Genomic DNA, 15,918 nt, shown 5'->3' with positions numbered 1-15,918 from the left:
CATTTGACTCTCAAGTACTGGGATTAAAGGGGAGAGCCACCACCTCCTGGTTCTGTTTCTCTTTTACACTGAATCAATCTCACGGTGGCCTCGAACTCACAGAGATCCATCTGCCTCTGTCTCCCAAGTGCTGGGATTAAAGATGGTGCTTAGCCTTTATAGCTAATTAGTGGCTAGCTCCTCACTCTGATTTTCAGACAAGCTTTATTTCTTAGAATCACAAACAAAATGGCACCACAACTGAGCTATGAATAAGGTGGTAATTCTAATATTTAGACTTCCAATTTTTATTATACCAGTATCTATGTATTTAAACAGTTGCAAAACTGATATGGCCAACATTATTAATTATACTAATTTCAAGATGTGAAATAAATTTTTAAAGTATCTAGAACTCATAACAACCAAGTACTCTCACTGTGAAGGAATATGCTAATAATTTGAAACTGTTTTGTTAACATAAGAATGTATATTAAAGGCCTCTCAAATTCTATGGGAATCAGAATAAATTCTAAAATTGTCCTACATAACATCAAAATTTTTAGAATATATTAAAAGTTTTAAGTGATTTCTATAAAAACTGGGGCAGATACCAATAAACCAAAATTAAGAAACTGCTGAGAAACACCGTGGTTGTAAATAGTGACATTTCTAGAATCTTGTGCCAATTTTCTTGAAGAAATACTTCCTAGAATTTCAATACATGACTCTAATGTGATTCTTTCTGAGTCAACAAATTCATAGGTCTTGATATCTACTAACAAACTGAGAGTTCCTATCTGCACAAACAATCTAGGTGACGAAGACCATAATGAGTGAGGCAGGGTTCTCTTGAAAAGGCTGCAAACTGCAATGGAAAGGGAAGTAACTGACTGTACTCCTGAGAAACACTACCTGATCTGAACTAGAAGGAAACAGCAGACAAAAAACAAGAACCGAGTGTGTAAGTCAGATGAGGTGCTGAAGACAGCAGCCTCCAAGGCACCCTGAGCCTCAGCAGCCCTTCAGGGTCAAAGTCGGACACTTCTACACCCAAGGTCTCAAACTCACACTTAATACTCTTGCGATTTTTCATTGGACTCTGAGATTCAGTTTCTTCCTCTAACAAAAGAGTGATGTCCTCATTTTCTCTTTTCTGAAGAGATCAAATGAAATAAGTTGTGTGAAGCACACAGCAATTATTGATTTAACCTTTATCAAATAAGATCATTTGGCATAAGCACCAAAAGCTTAGACTGAATTACTGATGCATTAACTTGCAGAAGCCAAGTTTCTGATCTTAAGAATGCAGAACAAAAACAAAAATTCATCTGTGTATAATCGGAGTTTGAAGTTTAGGCAGTGCACTGGAGGTTTAGAACAGAATTCAAAAGAAACAGTGATCCACAAGTCGAATACCTTACCTTATGAAATTCAAAGAAAACTATGATTTAAAAGGATCAAAAAGTAATATAGTTGTATGAATAATTAAATAGAAGTTACAATAAGTATTGAAACAATTTCACTAAAGAAAACAGCATCAAATGCCCTTCTCAACTTATTCATGAATTTCAAGAATAGCTTTTTCTGTTATTATTGTTTTTATTGAGCTATATTTTTTTCTCCTCCCCTCCCTTTCATTCCCTTCCCCTTCTACCCTCTCCATGGTCCCATGCTCCCAATTTACTCAGGAGATCTTGTCTTTTCCTACTTCCCATATAGATTAGATCCACTTATGTCTCTCTTATGTCGCAGGCTTAGGGACAGGGGAGCACGGAACCACAATTCTTAGTTAAGGGAGCCACTTTAGGGTTGGCAAGAGACCTGACCCTAGAGGGGCTCCCAGGTGCCCAAACCGAGGTCCCCAGTTAGTTCCTTGGGCAGCTGAGGATAGAGAACCTGAAATGACCCTATCCTAGAGCAATACTGACGAATATCTTGCATATTATCATAGAACCTTCATCTGGTGATGGATGGAGATAGAGACAGAGACCCACACTGGAGCACTGGACTGAGCTCCCAAGGTCCCAATGAGGAGCAAAAGAAGGGAGAACATGAGCAAAGAAGTCGGGACCACGAGGGGTGCACCCACCCACTGACAGTGGAGCGGATCTATTGGGAGCTCACCAAGGCCAGCTGGACTGTGACTGAAAAAGCATGGGATAAAACTGGACTCTCTGAACATGGCGAACAATGAGGGCTGATGAGAAGCCAAGGACAATGGCACGGGGTTTTGATCCAGCTTAATGTGCTGGCTTTGTGGGAGCCTAGCCAGTTTGAATGTTCACCTTCCTAGATATGGACGGAGGGGGGAGGACCTAGGACTTACCACAGGGCAGAAAACCCTGACTGCTCTTTGGACTGGAGAGGGAGGGGGAAAGGAGTGGGAGGAGGGGGAGAAGGGTGGGAGGTGGGGAGGGAAATGGGAGGCTGGGAAGAGGTGGAAACTTGTTTTTTTTTTCTCCTTTTCTCAATAAAAAAAAGTAACAGCAGTTACTGGCTTTAATTTTTTCACATTTTAATATTTGGCATCTTTTGCTGACAATTAAGAAAAATGTAAACACATTGTGTAAAGACTGCAAATTTAAAAGTGATAAATATTTACTGAATACCTACTATGTGCTGTTCAGTTATCGTGATAAACATGGCAGGTAGAAACAAACACGCAAGCACACAATCCAGTGCCAGTAACCGCGAAATTCATAGCAACATCAAGGGTGGTTAAATGTGGAGAAGAGTTAGAAAGACAAACGAGTTATTGTCTAGGTTCTACTTAGACTGTGGCTAATACGGCATAAAAACCTTCCTGTAGCTTTTTTGTTAGGGAAAATAAGTTATGCTCTGAAAAAATAAAGTCCGGAAATAATGTCCTGTCTGCTAGTGTTCCCAGTAACATTTTAAAATGTCTAATTTTCATTCTACAAATAATCATTTCTTCAACTTTTTTTAAATCAACAACTTTTTACAAAATACCACATAAAAATATTTTAAATAAGAAATTTAGCTGTAAAAACTTAAAATCTGGGGCTGCTACTTTTACAGAAGACCTAAGTTCCATTCCCAGCCTCTACGTGAGATGGCTTATAATCACCAGTAATTCCATCTCCACGGGATGTAACACTTATGGCTTCCACAGGCACCTGCATTTAAAAATAAATCTTTGAAAAAAAACCTCTAAAATGTACTGTATTACATCCCCATGAGTGATGGAAGTCTAAAGTCCTTTACCTAGTATTTAAAAGAAATTCTCTAAACTTCCATCACAGGAATTTTGTAGGTTAGGTAACATCTATAACTGCTTTAAGTGCCAATTACTATGATGTTCAGCTATTCCTTCCAGATGGTTACTGTAGTTCCACATGACATTTCTGAAATCCAAAGCTATGTGAGCTTGAGTAGGTTTGTAATAACAAGAGATTAGTTCATGCCTCTGAAGGACACATATGCTATCCTCTCTCAGACATATATAATGCACTATAAAACTGAGATCAATTAGGGGCATCTGGTCTGAATTCAGCATGTCTCTGCATGTATCCAGGTAAGCTGGCATCCTGCTCTGCTACTTCCCTGTTTACACAAGGCTGGAGTATCATGCGGGGACACATCATCTGTGGGTCTTGGAAGCATAGTCCACCACCTGCAATTAGATAAAGCCTCCAATCTCTCTGCTTTGCATCACGATGGCCTTGACTTCAACATTCACAGAAGTAAAGCGTGTTTGTCATTCCAAGACATGGTCTGTGTAGCGTTTGACAGTATAACACGCCAACTAGCATACCCTACTAGAATTACTGCACAGTACGTCAGAACATGATCATATGGACAGCAGCCTTGATTTATAGATTTGCACACTGCTTATGTATACATGACACTTTATATTTAAAAGTGTAGCTTCACTCAACTGCTATTTCCTCAGTTGGTTTAAATAAGCTGGCTTATATGACTGTCTATTTTCAAACACTCACTTAAAATCTTTAATGATTATTTAAACATAATTTCTCTTCTCTTCTGATTTATTAAACAAAGAATTGCTAAGTGTCAACTATTTGTCATATCAACCTCTGAAGATGTAACCATGACCGTACTGGCTGCTTCTATAGCAACTTGACACAGGCTAGAACCATCACAGAGGGAGCTTCAGTTGAGAAAATGCCTCTATAAGATCAGGCTGCAAGGCATTTTCTTAATTAGTGATTGACGGGGGAGGGCCCAACCCCTTGTGAGTGGTGCCATCCCTGGGCAGGCAGTCCTGGGTTCTATAAAAAAGCAGGTTGAGCAAGCTGGTAAGCAGCACCCCTCTATGGCCTCTGCACCAGCTCCTGCCCCAGGTTCCTGCCCTGATTGAGCTCCTCTCCTGACTTCCTTTAATGAAGAGCGGTGATGTGGAAGTGTTAAGATGAACAAGCGCTCTCCTCCCCAAGCTGCTTTGGTCATGGTGTTTATTACGGTGACAGTCGCCCTGACTACCACAATGTCTAAAAAAGGGTTCCAGGAAACAAAGTTTCCTGATGAAAATCACAGTTTGAGTAATTCTGTAACTTATGTTAATAATAATCTATGTTAATTAATAATCTAAATAATCTATAACACACATTCTTATGTATTAGCGCTCAGAATCTTTATTCTTTAAAGAAGTAAAAGTGTTAAACTGTGGGCACAAACTATCTATTGCAGAAGGCTCATGGGAATAAGGAGAAAATAATTTACTTATTCATTCTCTTCATTAAACTCTAGTAAGAATTCAGATGAAGTGGCCAGGCGCAGTGGCACATGCCTTTAAAACCAGCACTCAGGAAGCAGAGGCAGGCCGATCTCTGTTGAGTTCCCAGACAGTCAGGACTATGCAGAGGCCCTGCATGGTGATGTGAATGAAAACGGCCACATATCTGATCTCCAGCAATGGAAGATGGGGAAACAGAGGTGAGACTACAGAAGTTACACAGAACACAAAGAAAATTGAGTAATGTCGGGGATTCAGTATATGAATTAGCTATATTTTCTGCTACTCAGCTCTCTATTGGAGCAAATTTTCATTTGTTCTCTCCTTCTCTCTCCCCTTCCCATCTCCCTCTCCCCGTGCTCCCACTCATCTACCCCCTGCTTGCATGCCTGCTTGTCAAGGTCTCTCCAGATGTTACCCAGGCTGACTTCAAACTCACAATCCTCCTGATTCTCCCTCCCTAGTACTAACTAGTATTGCAGGTGTGGCACCACGCCCAGGTTTAAATCAATACCTACTTAAATATATCATTAACAGAAAAGGATTTCCTTCGTTAGAGGGGTAATGATCTGTTTTGTATTCTTTCTAACATCATACCACCACCTGTTTGTCAGATTAATTTGAACAGGACTACAGATACACAAAAACCCCTTCATCACTAATAGCCTTACAGGCTTTTAAAGGACCCCTAAAACCCAAAACTACTACCTTAGAAACTGCTTGATGTTGAAACAAAACAAAACACAAAAACCACATAAGCCAGTGACATAGACAGAGAATAACTAAGAGCACAACGGAAACATTAACGGGACATGAAATAGAAAACTCAGTCCAAGCGCACTGCTTGGCTATTTCTAGCACCTTTCCTTTACCACTACTAAGTTTAGAAGCCAAAAGCCCCAGACATTGTAATTACTGTTTTCTAACAGTCTGGGTGTGAATTTGTGTTCATTATAAAAGACATACGTGTGCTATATATGTATGGCATGTCTTAGCTATAATTCAAGTGCAGTGTTTCCTAGAGTTCTGTGAGCTGCTGGAGCAAGTTGATCAGATCTGAAGGGCGGTCATGGGAAAGTCCATTGTAGCTTATTTGGCAGAAATTCACAGCTCTGCACTGGCTAATGGGTCTGAAATAGGGACAGCGTGGACCAGTACTGTCCCCAGTCTCCCCGCAAGTAGACAGTGTCTGATGTGGACTGGATTAGTGGGCTTCTAGCTGCTATCCACTGTACAGCTGCTTCTTTGCTACTGGAAAGACTCCCACAGCTTTTGAGTTACAGAAGTCTTCAGAATTGTGGTGCCAGGACAGAGAGAAAAACCAAGCACTTTGTTTCCCTAACACAGCACAGGCCATGATTCCTGTGGGAAGACGGTAAGGAGACAATGAAGGCCATGATTCCTGTGAGAAGACGGTAAGGAGACAATGAAGGCCATGATTCCTGTGGGAAGACGGTAAGGAGACAATGAAGGCCATGATTCCTGTGGGAAGACGGTAAGGAGACAATGAAGACCATGATTCCTGTGAGAAGACAATAAGGAGACAATGAAGGCTATGATTCCTGTGAGAAGACGGTAAGGAGACAATGAAGGCCGTGATTCCTGTGGGAAGACGGTAAGGAGACAATGAAGGCCATGATTCCTGTGGGAAGACAGTAAGGAGACAATGAAGGCCATGATTCCTGTGGGAAGATGGTAAGGAGACAACGAAGGAAATGATTCCTGTAAGAAGATGGTAAGGAGACAATGAAGGCCATGATTCCTGTGTGAAGAGGGTAAGGAGATAATGAAGGCCGTGATTCCTGTGAGAAGACGGTAAGGAGACAATGAAGGGCATGATTCCTGTTAGAAGACAGTAAGGAGACAATGAAGGCCATGATTCCTGTGGGAAGATGGTAAGGAGACAACGAAGGCCATGATTCCTGTAAGAAGATGGTAAGGAGACAATGAAGGCCATGATTACTGTGAGAAGACAAAAGGAGACAATGAAGGCCATGATTCCTGTGGTAAGAGGGTAAGGAGACAATGAAGGCTGTGATTCCTGTGAGAAGACGGTAAGGAGACAACGAAGACCATGATTCCTGTGGGAAGACTGTAAGGAGACAATGAAGGCCGTGATTCCTGTGAGAACATAGTGGGTGCTTAGGAATTCTTTCTAGTTAAACCTCCTGAACTCCTCCTAATGTCTAAGGGGCTCCTCTGAGCTTTCACTGCTCTTGTTTTCATTAGAAACTACTGATAGAGTTGGGCATGTACTCAGCTTTCAGAGGGCAGAGGCAAGAGGATTATGAATTCAAGACCAGCTTGGTATTTATACAATGAGTGATTATCTCATAAAACCAAAAGTGGGGAAGCTGGGAAACACATATCTGTAACTTTTCTCATTGACTTTAAATTATCAAAAGTTAGATATCAAAGAAGACAGATAATTGTTAGCAGTAACCCACAAACATGACAAATAACTGAGAATTGACACACACACACACACACACACACACACACATTTAACCTATTAACTGATTGATAATGTTTAAATGTTCATCATTATTTATAATGACAGAAGCCGTGTTAACATTTCACAGCAATGAGAAAAGTTCACAGGGGTTAAATTTCAGTTAAATGAAAAACTGAAAGTAACAAAAATACCAACTGTTTCAGAGTCCTCTTACTCTTCAACCGTCTTGTGTTTAAAGGATGGAAATTTAACTGAAACCCAAGAAACTTCAGAAGAAATGCAAAAGAGCAGCAATGCTGTTTCAGTAAGTACAGTTTTCAGAGACTCTGTCAGGCTCTTATTTAATAATATGCTCACTAAAGTGTAACTATTTCAGAGCAAGCGAGAAATACTGCGTAGGCTAAATGAGAATCTTAAAGCTCAGGAAGATGAAAAGGAGAATCACCATCACTCAGATTCTTGTGAGGTCGCTGGTCACAAGGATGCCAAGGAGTATGAGAAAGAAAATGCCATTTCCTCTGATCGCAAGAAGTGGGAGGTCGGAGGTCAGCTTGTGATTCCTCTGGATGAAGTGACACTGGATACATCCTTCTCTGCCTCTGAAAGTATGTATGAACATGTCCATGTCCTGTCTTGGGTTAGCACTCACGTAAACTTGTGTCCTGGCCATCCTAAGGAACCAGCATGTGGATGGGTTAAGAGAGGTAGAAGAAGTCTGTGCAACTCCCTCCTTTTCCTTACAGAAAAAGAAATTCATATACTTTGTTTATTAGAGTTAGGAAAAGGGTTGTCATGTTTTGCTTTTAAAAAAATATGGTTCTTCAGGCTAGAGATATGGCTCAGTGGTTAAGAGTATTTGCTACTCCTGCAGAGGACCTGGGTATGATTCCCAGAACCCAAAAGGTGGCTCACAACCGTTACTCCAATTCTAAAGAACTTAACACCCTCTTCTGGCCTCTTGGGGCACCAGGCATACACACTGTGCAGAGATATCTGCAGGCAAAACACCCAAATGCATAAAATAATTACGTCCTAAAACTAAATGATCCTGGGGACTGAATGCCTCATGCAAGTGTTCTACCACCTGAGCTAAAGTCTTAGTCCCAGGGAATGTGTTGGTAGATAAAGGAATTCAGGATAAGCTGTGTTATTTTGAAAACAAATTTGTTACATACACATACACATTAAGACAGAGCATTAAACACAATTAACAAGTAGCTTTCTTATCTACGGAAAGAAGTTAAGTAAAAACAGATTCTTACTTTTCGTCTGATTAGTATAAAGATATTCTTAAAAACTTAATATTTAAGAATACATTAAAAGAAAAAGATTAGTTGTTATGAAGGCTATAACAGTGTGACTAATTAATCTTCAAAGTTTTAAATGAGCAGTTTCTATAAACACAACAATAAGAAAAACGATTTAGTCACATGATTACCACAGATTTCTAAGACTTGAAAAACACAAGAGCATAGTGATCAGAATTACAGTAACACATGTAAATGAGACAAGGAGGATTTTACCCAGGAACGCAGTCAGAGATGACAGGTACTGGAGATGTGAGACTGGGTACCAGGAAGGAAACCACACAAGGAATCTAAAGTTGTAAACAATGCGGCACATGCAAGTCATTATCAGAAAGAGATAAAACCTACTGGGAGAACAGATTCTTACACGAAGCTCTGAACAGGGACATAGAGCTTTATACTCTGCCTTATTTTCAAGATAAGCACAAAGGCTGCAGAAAATCTCTGAGATAACCAATAATCTCTGCAGTATGAAAAACATCTAAAGAATCTCAACAAATACAAGTCACAGACAGTAGCTACTGGGAAAGGAAAACAGAGGTTCCTAGGTTGTAGGGCTCAGCAGACTGTGTTCAGAGCAGTTTAAACCAGGGAGTCACTCCACATTTGGAGCCATTCCTTTCATCCAGAACGGTCTTTTTAGACAGGTAACCTGGTGCACACTTACAAGTTTAAACTTTTGCTTGTTCGCATATTTTTGTTTGTTTTATTATCTATATAGCTAGCATACAGAGACAGAAGTAGAAGGTAAAAAAAATGAATTACATTGAACATCACTTCCCATGTTACAAAATTTCAAATAGGTGTAGAGTTCATTTCTATAGTTATTTACTTTAAGTACTATAAGAGATATTATTCTTTAAAAATTCTACCTAAGGCAATTTATAGATTCAATGCAATCCCCATCAAGATCCCATCAAAATTCTTCACAAATCTGGAGAGGACAATAATCAACTTTATATGGAAAAACAAAAAACCCAGGATAGCCAAAACAATCCTATACAATAAAGGATCTTCTGGAGGCATTACCATCCCTGACTTCAAACTCTATTTCAGAGCTACAGTAATGAAAACAGTGTGGTACTGGCATAAAAACAGAGAAGTCGACCAATGGAATCGTATAGAAGACCCGGATTTTAACCCACAAACCTATGAACACCTCATTTTTGATAAAGGAGCTAAAAGTATACAATGGAAGAAAGAAAGCATCTTCAACAAATGGTGCTGGCACAACTGGATGTCAACCTGTAGAAGAATGAAAATAGACCCACATCTTTCACCGTGCACAAAACTCAAGTCCAAATGGATTAAAGACCTCAATATCAGCCCGAACACACTGAAAAGGATAGAAGAGAAAGTGGGAAATACCCTACAACAGATGGGCACAGGAGATCGCTTCCTATGTATAACCCCAGAAGCACAGACATTAAGAGCAACATTGAATAAATGGGACCTACTAAAACTGAGAAGCTTCTGCAAAGCAAAGGACACTGTCACTAAGACACAAAGGCAACCCACTGACTGGGAGAAGATCTTCACCAACCCCTCAACAGACAAAGGTCTGATCTCCAAAATATATAGAGAACTCAAGAAACTAGACTTTAAAATGCTAATTAACCCAATTAAAAAATGGGGCACTGATCTGAACAGAGAATTCTCAACAGAAGAAGTTCAAATGGCCAAAAGACACTTAAGGTCATGCTCAACTTCCTTAGCAATCAGGGAAATGCAAATCAAAACAACTTTGAGATATCATCTTACACCTGTGAGAATGGCTAAAGTCAAAAACACCAACGATAACCTTTGCTGGAGAGGTTGTGGAGGAAGGGGTACCCTCATCCATTGCTGGTGGGAATGCAATCTTGTGCAACCACTATGGAAGTCAGTGTTTCGGTTTCTTAGGAAATTCGGGATCAACCTACCCCTGGACCCAGCAATACCACTCTTGGGAATATACCCAAGAGATGCCCTATCATATGACAAAAGCATTTGTTCAACTATGTTCATAGCAGTATTATTTGTAATAGCCAGAACCTGGAAACAACCTAGATGCCCTTCAATGGAAGAATGGATGAAGAAAGTATGAAATATATACACACTAGAGTACTACGCTGCAGTAAAAAAAAATGACTTCTCGAATTTTGCATGCAAATGGATGGAAATAGAAAACACTATCCTGAGTGAGGTATCCCAGACCCAAAAAGATGAACATGGGATGTACTCACTCATAATTGGTTTCTAGCCATAAATAAGGGTCACGGAGTCTACAATAGGTGAATCTAAAGAAGCTAAGTAAGAAGGGGAACCCAAGGAAAAACATATAGTTATCCTCTTGGCTAAGGGAAGTAGACAAAATTGCCGGGGAGAAAATTGGGATCTTGGGGTGGGGTGGGTTGGGGGTAAGGGGAGATGGGGAGAGAAAAGTTAGAAGGGAAGGAGGTCGGGCCTTGGGAAAGCAGGAGGATAGGGATAAAGGAAGGTTGGACAGGGGAGCACGGAACCACAATTCTTAGTTAAGGGAACCACTTTAGGGTTGGCAAGAGACCTGACCCTAGAGGGGCTCCCAGGTGCCCAAGCTGAGGTCCCCAGTTAGTTCCTTGGGCAGTTGAGGATAGGGAACCTGAAATGACCCTATCCTTGAGCAATACTGACGAATATCTAGCATATTATCATAGAACCTTCATCTGGTGATGGATGGAGATAGAGACAGAGACCCACACTGGAACACTGGACTGAGCTCCCAAAGTCCCAATGAGGAGCAGAAGGAGGGAGAACATGAGCAAAGAAGTCGGGACCACGAGGGATGCACCCACCCACTGAGACAGTGGAGCTGATCTATTGAGAGCTCACCAAGACCAGCTGGACTGTGACTGAAAAAGCATGGGATAAAACTGGACTCTCTGAACATGGCGAACAATGAGGGCTGATGAGACGCAAAGGACAATGGCACGGGGGTTTGATCCTACGTAATGTGAGGGCTTTGTGGGAGCCCAGCCAGTTTGGATGTTCACCTTCCTAGATATGGACGGAGGTGGGAGGTCCTACGTCTTACCACAGGGCAGAAAACCCTGACTGCTCTTTGGACTGGAGAGGGAGGGGGAAAGGAGTGGGGGGAGGGGGAGAAGGGTGGGAGGAGGGGGAGTAGGGGGGAAGGAGGGGGAGGGAAATGGGAGGCTGGGAGGAGGTGGAAACTTGTTTTTTTTTTCTCCTTTTCTCAATAAAAAAAAAAACTTGCCAATCATGAGGGTTAGGGTACAAAACTGTTTGCCACATTATTTTCAGTATATTGCTTTCAAATGTTTTTACTACATTTAATTAGTGTGTGTGTGTATGTTTGCTGCTGCTGCTACAATTACATGCACATGGAAGTCAGAAGAAAACTTGTAGGAGTTGTTCACTCCTTCTACCATGTGGGTCAGTCTCAGGGATCAAACTCTGATTGCCAGACATCGTGGCAAGCTCCTTTCCCCACAGAGCCATCTTATTAGTTTATCAGAGAGTCATTTCAACACAATGCCCTTTCTATACGCATGCATCTGTGAGACACTGGTTCTAAGATCTCTCTGCTCCCTTGCCAAAATCCACAGGTGCTCATATTCTCATATTTAAAATGGTTAAGTGCATATAGCATATGATATCCTGCACATACCACGAACTGTCTCTAAATTAGTTTCAAAACCTAACAGACAGATATGCTATGAAAACAGTTGTGATACGGTTTAACAGCATGAACATCAGCACTACAGAGGCCATCAGTACTGGCCTGGGTAAGCACATCAGCAAAAACATGACTTTATTTCTCAAACACTTTGGATATGAAATTGATTAGCTCTGTATATAGGGAATCTTCAAAAGCAGAGTGTTCAAGGCATATTTATCTATAACTGAGTCCTAGATAAAAATCTGTGGGCAGAAAAGTTCCATATTCAGAAGAAGCCAAAAAAAAAAATCCAGAAGACAATCTTTTTACTCTAGAAAACAACAAGGAGGGATTAGAAACCAATGTAATCCATTAAATTCATTTTCGCTTAAATTGATCTGTAGTCTTGGGGGAATTCTAAATTTTATGAAACTTACCAGGCCCACTTCTTTCAAAGCCGAAGTCACAGAAATAACAGGTCTCATTTGCTGCTTTGATGGAGAATCCCCCGTTTCTTGATGCTCCAAAGGTAGAGAAATATCTGAGCTCCTTACCTTCACCACCAACTGCAAGAAACAGAATACACAGCTAAAAACACTGGATTTCATATCCTCATAGAGAAATAAAAGGCCCCAAGATATCTCTAATGCATAGTACAAATAGCTTCCAATTCCTTCATTCCTCACTGGGCTGGACACTATGATACATGCTGGTAGAATGTGAACACAGAAATCCCCAGCTGCATGTGTAAACACAGCCATGTGTCTGACAGCAGTCCTAAATAAAACTGGCTACCACTGCTCGAGCAATGTCTCATAAAATGATTCCGCCAAAAGTCTTCAAGGGTCATGAGGAATGCTCAGTAGTTAATAGTGCTTACTTCTCTTGCAGAGAACCTGTGTTGAATTCCCAGCACCAATACAGTAGCTCACAACCATTGTCAACTCCAGTTCCAGGAGATCCAATGCCCTCTTGGCCTCCATGGGCTCCTGCACACACTTGGTGCGCATAATCTCACAGAAGCATACACACATACCCATAAAAATAATAAACACACACATAAACAATGTGTAAGAGTCATATAGAATATTCATTTCTAATACCATTATGTTATTTTAATCTAATACAATGTTTAATGTAAAAGTAGTTTATTAATTTTATATTTCAGAAAGAAATGCTTCTAAAATTTCTCCCAAATTTTGTAGTTTCCTTAAAGCCTGAAACCCATATTTCGACACAAGTGCACTTTTATCAGGTGCTAGTCATTGGGACTCTAATCAGCATAAATATTGTGAGCTGAAAATTTTACTATTATAGTTTGTATTTGTGCATTTGAGGTGACCCCAGAGGTTCCCCTGAGCTAGCGTTTCAGAAAGTTGAGAGCTGCTTGAAGCAGGTCCTGTGATCTGTACTTGGGTGCTCTGCAAGAACACTCTTGACCCATCTTTCCAGCTCTCAGACAGTAAACTTCTGAAATAAATAGAGGCAGTGGAATTAGCTGTACTGTTGTAGCACAGAGTGAGTTGCTCCCAACTACAAATCGTTCTTGATTACGAAGACTTTCAGTAAGTATATATTTCAGGTAGTTGTTACAGAGTGTAATGGTCTTAATAATAAAAACCCAGAGTCAATATCGGGGCAAACGCTGGAAGATCAGAGAAGTATTAGGGAGCCAGCCAATAGAGTGACTTGACTGAAGTGGGCAAGATCCTGTCCCCAAGAATCCTCAGACTGAATGGGCTGAGCTCCTGTTTCTTCCTGCCTTATATTCCTCTCTCCTCCCAGCCATATCCTTTCCTGTCCCCACCTCCCTAGCACTGGCACTAAAGGCATTTGACTCTCAAGTACTGGGATTAAAGGGGAGAGCCACCACCTCCTGGTTCTGTTTCTCTTTTACACTGAATCAATCTCACGGTGGCCTCGAACTCACAGAGATCCATCTGCCTCTGTCTCCCAAGTGCTGGGATTAAAGATGGTGCTTAGCCTTTATAGCTAATTAGTGGCTAGCTCCTCACTCTGATTTTCAGACAAGCTTTATTTCTTAGAATCACAAACAAAATGGCACCACAACTGAGCTATGAATAAGGTGGTAATTCTAATATTTAGACTTCCAATTTTTATTATACCAGTATCTATGTATTTAAACAGTTGCAAAACTGATATGGCCAACATTATTAATTATACTAATTTCAAGATGTGAAATAAATTTTTAAAGTATCTAGAACTCATAACAACCAAGTACTCTCACTGTGAAGGAATATGCTAATAATTTGAAACTGTTTTGTTAACATAAGAATGTATATTAAAGGCCTCTCAAATTCTATGGGAATCAGAATAAATTCTAAAATTGTCCTACATAACATCAAAATTTTTAGAATATATTAAAAGTTTTAAGTGATTTCTATAAAAACTGGGGCAGATACCAATAAACCAAAATTAAGAAACTGCTGAGAAACACCGTGGTTGTAAATAGTGACATTTCTAGAATCTTGTGCCAATTTTCTTGAAGAAATACTTCCTAGAATTTCAATACATGACTCTAATGTGATTCTTTCTGAGTCAACAAATTCATAGGTCTTGATATCTACTAACAAACTGAGAGTTCCTATCTGCACAAACAATCTAGGTGACGAAGACCATAATGAGTGAGGCAGGGTTCTCTTGAAAAGGCTGCAAACTGCAATGGAAAGGGAAGTAACTGACTGTACTCCTGAGAAACACTACCTGATCTGAACTAGAAGGAAACAGCAGACAAAAAACAAGAACCGAGTGTGTAAGTCAGATGAGGTGCTGAAGACAGCAGCCTCCAAGGCACCCTGAGCCTCAGCAGCCCTTCAGGGTCAAAGTCGGACACTTCTACACCCAAGGTCTCAAACTCACACTTAATACTCTTGCGATTTTTCATTGGACTCTGAGATTCAGTTTCTTCCTCTAACAAAAGAGTGATGTCCTCATTTTCTCTTTTCTGAAGAGATCAAATGAAATAAGTTGTGTGAAGCACACAGCAATTATTGATTTAACCTTTATCAAATAAGATCATTTGGCATAAGCACCAAAAGCTTAGACTGAATTACTGATGCATTAACTTGCAGAAGCCAAGTTTCTGATCTTAAGAATGCAGAACAAAAACAAAAATTCATCTGTGTATAATCGGAGTTTGAAGTTTAGGCAGTGCACTGGAGGTTTAGAACAGAATTCAAAAGAAACAGTGATCCACAAGTCGAATACCTTACCTTATGAAATTCAAAGAAAACTATGATTTAAAAGGATCAAAAAGTAATATAGTTGTATGAATAATTAAATAGAAGTTACAATAAGTATTGAAACAATTTCACTAAAGAAAACAGCATCAAATGCCCTTCTCAACTTATTCATGAATTTCAAGAATAGCTTTTTCTGTTATTATTGTTTTTATTGAGCTATATTTTTTTTCTCCTCCCCTCCCTTTCATTCCCTTCCCCTTCTACCCTCTCCATGGTCCCATGCTCCCAATTTACTCAGGAGATCTTGTCTTTTCCTACTTCCCATATCGATTAGATCCACTTATGTCTCTCTTATGTCGCAGGCTTAGGGACAGGGGAGCACGGAACCACAATTCTTAGTTAAGGGAGCCACTTTAGGGTTGGCAAGAGACCTGACCCTAGAGGGGCTCACAGGTGCCCAAACCGAGGTCCCCAGTTAGTTCCTTGGGCAGCTGAGGATAGAGAACCTGAAATGACCCTATCCTATAGCCATACTGACGAATATCATGCATATCATCATAGAGCCTTCATCTGGTGATGGATGGAGATAGAGACAGAGACCCACACTGGAGCAC

The 15,918-nt window shown here is 40.4% G+C and overlaps 1 protein-coding gene across 2 annotated transcripts in view; it reads right to left on the bottom strand.

The window, feature by feature from the left end:
- The window catches only part of LOC121462843 (serine/threonine-protein kinase Nek1-like), an 88,062-nt gene that overhangs the window by 56,353 nt on the left and 15,791 nt on the right, over positions 1-15,918 (bottom strand). The gene's annotated exons all lie outside the window — the stretch shown is intronic.

This window comes from Microtus oregoni, unplaced genomic scaffold (genome assembly GCF_018167655.1).
Source record: "Microtus oregoni isolate MIOR12 unplaced genomic scaffold, Mior012 000025F_ref0000491, whole genome shotgun sequence".
NCBI lineage: Eukaryota > Metazoa > Chordata > Mammalia > Rodentia > Cricetidae > Microtus > Microtus oregoni.
The sequence above is the reverse complement of the archived record's forward strand: the minus strand, read 5'-3'. Positions and strand labels throughout refer to the sequence as shown.